Genomic DNA, 5,351 nt, shown 5'->3' with positions numbered 1-5,351 from the left:
ATGTGGATTTATTTCTGGTTTTGTTATTTTAAAAATATACCTGTTATACAACTATGATTCTTCTTGTACATTTCTGGACTTTATAATGTGAGTGTGCCCTACAAAATCTTTTAGGCAGCTCAGAGATAAGAACTTTGAAAATTACATTGCAGTCCAGTGGACACCCTGGCGTTCCAGTCTGAAGCAGGACATCATGTTTCATGTACACCTCCAGACAGGAACAGGATGAGAAGCTACTGAGCAGTGTCCACTGGACACCTGCTCCTGCTCATTTCCAGTTACAGAAACCTTTGGCTCCCTTCAGTTTGCTTTGTATGGCTTAAGGAACAAAATAAAGCAACTCTATTGCTTTTCCCCAGGTATATTTTCTAATACTGTTACTGAAGCTAAAGATTTCACTTTACTGACGTCTCACTTTCATCAATTTTTAAGAATGCATGTTGAACCACAATCCTATGACTAATGTAGCTATGCTGATAAAGTAACGGCACAAACCTAGGATGAAGGGAGTGAGTAGCTGTGAATCTTTTAGAACTGTTCACAGGTTGCCACTTGTCACTGAGAGCCTGCATTGGGAGACAGGCAAAACTATGTTGCATCTCCCCTCTCACCCCCTCCTGGATTCACCTTCTGGCTGCCAATGGAGAATGGGGAACATCAATGGTGGTGCAGTGGTTAAATGCCTGTAATGCAGCCACTCACTCAAAAACCATAAGTTTTTGCGAGTTCAATACCAGTGAAAGGGCTCAAGCTTGACTTAGGCTTGCATCCTTCTGAGGCTGCTCAAATGAGTACCCAGATGGTTGGGGGCAATTAGTTTACAGTTGTAAACTGCTTAGACACTGCTAGTTCAGTATGAAACTGTATATAAATGAAGCTGTTTGTTTTTTGTTTTGTTTATGTGCCTAATAGCCAGATGCAGTACAATTACATCATTTGCCAGGACCTCTGGCAATCATTTCCAATTACAAATTGATGGCGGTCGTTCCAAATAGCTCCAAAAGACTGAAGATCCATGATCTAATCAAAATCAGTAGGAGTCTCTAAGCCAATCCAACTGATGTTTACATCCCAACTGACACAAATGTCATTTGTTCCCCTTTGTATTTTTGACATCACTTGACATTTGGACCTATATTAAATTTCTCTATGAAGAGAGAAGATGCTGGCCAGAAACCTGTATCAGTTACTTGGCTAAATATACTTAACTATGGGGCTATACAGATTGCCCCTAAGGGATGGCATGCAACCGCCCCTTTTCTGGCCAGATTGGATGCAGCACCAGAGGTGTGTCATGATGGCACACACCGTGTGGACCGGCACATGCCAAAATGGTGCAATGAGGTGGAGTTAGGGCATCCAGCATGATAATGCTGCACCCTGACTCTGCCCACAGGCCAGCGCTTTCTGCCAGTCTGTATAGGGCCACAGTATACTTCTGCTATGAATACTACAGCTGTGCTGATTAAAGCAAGGACACAAACCTGAGATGTAGGGAGTGGAGAGCTATGGATTCCAAAGTTAAGTACCGTATATTTAACTAAGTAATCTCTCCTGGCCCAGTCCCTGCCCTCATCAAACCTGACAGAAGCATCATTTACACACTCCAATCCCTGGTACAATGGATCTTCTTCACTCTAGGCAGCTGATCCCAGGTAAAGTAGGTGGGGGTAGTTACTATAATGGTGATAATGTCACAATCATTACTAAGTAGTGATTGTAAATACAGAACAGTTACCTAGACTTACCCATCCATACCTGTTTTGTATTCACAATCACTACTTTTGTCTTGATTGTGACACTACTGCCAGAATAATAACTTCACACACACACACACATAAACATTTTAGTAGACATCAGCTACATGGGGAAATCTATTCTGCTGACAACTGGATCATGAGTGAATAATTCCACCAGGTTTTGGTTACTTAAGTAACCAAATTTCCATTAGGAGAGGTTACTTAAATGAGTAGTTGATACAGAATTCTGGCTGCTGTTTTATATTTTTCTGCAACCTTAAGTGGGGTTGGATGAAGAGCTATGTGGCAGATAGTCTTGCAAACAGGACTTACCAGAAAGATCATAAGGTCATAATTAATAGTTCAGAGAAAATATTGGCCCAACGTATGTCTGCTGTGAAAAATGAAAGATCTTTGTTAGGAATCATTAGGAAGAAGCCAACACCAAAATTGACCATTGTTGCAGTCTGTAGAGCACCCCCACCAAGACAGGTGTGTATGTAGGTATGTTCTAAATGGATCATGTTTTACTCTCTAGCTAAAAACAAGTAAGTTTAGCTGGGAAGACCTCTCCTAGTAACCAGCAGCCATTCCTAGTAGGCAATTCAAGAATAATGATCAAATTATTGGACATGATTGAATATCCATAGCGAAGGCTCTGTTTTTCCCAATATGACATTCTGTAGCAGGCAACACAATGCATTATGCACAGGGAATGGTACTGACATGGAATAAACCTTTAGGACAAGGTTGATCAGTTCAGTACTTCTGTGATGTCTCTCTTACCTGAGTGGCTGTCTGAGACATTAATGCTTTTTGTTAAGGAAAGTACTAGCTAATGAGGCTTAAGAAGTCCAGATGGACAGGCTTTGTTTTTAAGGTTCCTTTCCACTAGAGCAGTGGTTCCCAACCTGTGGGTTGTGACCCCTTTGGGTGTTGAATGACCCTTTCACAGGGGTTGCCTAAGACCATTAGAAAACACATATTTCTGATAGTCTTCGGCATATTTCCAATGGTCTTAGACAAATAAGCTTATGGTTGGGGGTCACCACAACATGAGGAACTGCATTACAGAGTTGCATCATTAAGAAGGTTGAGAACCACTGTTCTAGGGGACCTTAAGGGTCGTTCCCTAACATAAATCCACTAAAAAGATCCCAGATTCCCAAGCTTCTGGGGCCATCCATTATCAACCAAGGCTGCTTCAATCACTCTCTCAGACTCACCTGAAACTGGGATTTTGGCAAGAGAATGCTGCTATCTTATTCTTTTCTAAAAAGCATTGGTCTGGCATAGAGAAACTCATTTAGCTTGTCTACTTGATCTTTACACTGTTCCAACCAAGAGTGTAACACTCCACAGCTTCTCCCAAGAAGGTCCAAGAGGACCAATGAGAAGCCATCTTTACCACTGGTAAAGGGGGGATCCAGACTGGTGGCTCCATGCCGCCCGTCTTTGCCCCTTGTCGGTGCCACAGCAACTGCACAGCATAGCACAGATGCACTTGTGCACCATTATGCCACCGCTTCCGGCAAGTGCCATTTGGTGTGTGGACACCCGTGCATCATCATTGTGTGCCCCATGTGGGCAGGGCAACGGCAAGATGGTGCATGGACGCTGCTAGTAGGGCTGGGTGAATATGGACGCCCATCCCTCTGGAGCCCTAAAATCGGCTCCAGGCCAGCACTTTGCACCAGTCTGTACTGGGCCAAAGTCCCTATTTTGGGGAGTAGTTTCCTTGCAGTTCCCCCCAATATGTCCCCTTTTTATCCAGTGTGTGTGCAAACCATGTGTGCATGGATTAGGGGAAGTATTATATTACCTTTACTTTTTGAACTCTTTTTTTTTATTGTGAGCCATGATAAAAACTGCAGACTGCTTAACTCTGAACCCCCACAGCTTTGCAAATTTGAGTTAGCATTTCCACATCCTAAAGCAACTATGCTCTGTTAGCTACTTATTTGTCTTTTACATCTACTTCTTGTCATACTACCGGATTCCTCAATGAAATTGTTGTGTATGTAGTGGGACCTCACCATCCAAGGATTTGAACACCTGCAGACTGCAAGCCCATTGTCCCAAATGGCGGTGCATGCGTGCAGCCATGCTTGGGGCTGTATGCATGTTGCGCTACCATTAGGAACAACGGGACTTGATGTCATGGTTTTTTCATATCCGCAGTGGTGGTCTGGAATGGCTCCCCCATGGATACAAAAGTCCAACTGTATTTTCATTCTTGCATGTTCAATAGCATTCTCCCTTTTAGATAATTCTGTGTGGACATGGGTTACTGACTTCGATTTGTGTGAGACACATGACTGCCAAGGTCACAAGAACCTGTAAAACCTAATTGGCTTTTTGACTAATTCTCAATACTATGATGAGAGATTGGAACCTAAGTTTTATGTCATGTTTAGCTTTAACAAATGAAACAGTGGAAATCAAGGGGTGAAAGTACTTATGAGGGGCGACAGGGGGTGTCAAAGTATTTCTCACCTAGGGTGGCCAAATACCTAGAGCCAGCCCTGGGGTGAGCTCCTGACACTTGTCCCAATTTCTGCCAACCCAGCAGTTCAAAAGATGCAAATGCAAGTAGATAAATAGGTACCACTTCAGTGGGAAGGTAACAGCATTCAGTGCAGCCATGCTGGGCCACATGAACACCACAGCAGTCCTTGGACAACGCTGGCTCTTTAGCTTAGAAATGGAGATGAGCACTGCCCCTCCAGTCAATTACAACTAGACATTCATGTCAAGGGACTACCTTTACTTTACCTTTACGAGTTCATGCATGTGCTCTGAGAGCATATCTGGTATCAACATAGCATAACACTCTTATACAAATCCTTGGTACAACCACACTTGGAATTTACAGTTCTGGTCACCACACTTGAAAAAAAATACAGCCGGCCCTCGCCTTACGTGGAGGATCAGTTCCGGACCCCCCTGTGTAAGGCGAATTTCGCCTATGCTCAAGCCCCATTGGAAACAATGGGGCTCGTGCACGGTGGCGCACAGGCATGCGCTCCAATTCAATTGAATGGTACGTGCCTCCCCTTTCACCCTGCGTGCTCCCCGCGGTTTGAGCGCGTACGCTCAAGACCATGTAAAGCGCGCCCGTGTATGACGTGGGTGCACTGTAGTATGAAGCTGAAAAATACATAGAAAAGAGTAACCAAACATAATCAAGGAACTGGAGCAAAAATCCCTTGTGAGGAAATACTACGAAGTTAGCTTAGAAAACTATGTGGTGTTTTCTATGTGGTGTTTTCCCATTCACAGTGGATATGGAGATTCCCCACTTTTTAATTACAATATTGAAACCTAGTAATCATATATTAAAGATAAATGAAGAGAGATTTAGTGTAGATTAAAAACTGAAACTGTGGAGCTTGCTACCACAAGATATAATGGTGGCTGCTGATTTTAACAACTTTAAACGAGAATTAGAAAAACTGATGGCTATTAAGGCTATCATTGGATAGGCTATAAGTTAAGATAAAAGAACCACAACTGCTTAACCAAAGTGTGAACTTTAAATAGTCACAAAATCCATATTTCTTTTAATAAAAAGAATGTTCAAACGATGGTAGGGCACTGCCAAGGATAGGG

The sequence above is a fragment of the Sceloporus undulatus genome, chromosome 1 (genome assembly GCF_019175285.1).
Source record: "Sceloporus undulatus isolate JIND9_A2432 ecotype Alabama chromosome 1, SceUnd_v1.1, whole genome shotgun sequence".
Classification (NCBI taxonomy): Eukaryota; Metazoa; Chordata; class Lepidosauria; order Squamata; family Phrynosomatidae; genus Sceloporus; species Sceloporus undulatus.
The sequence above is the reverse complement of the archived record's forward strand: the minus strand, read 5'-3'. Positions refer to the sequence as shown.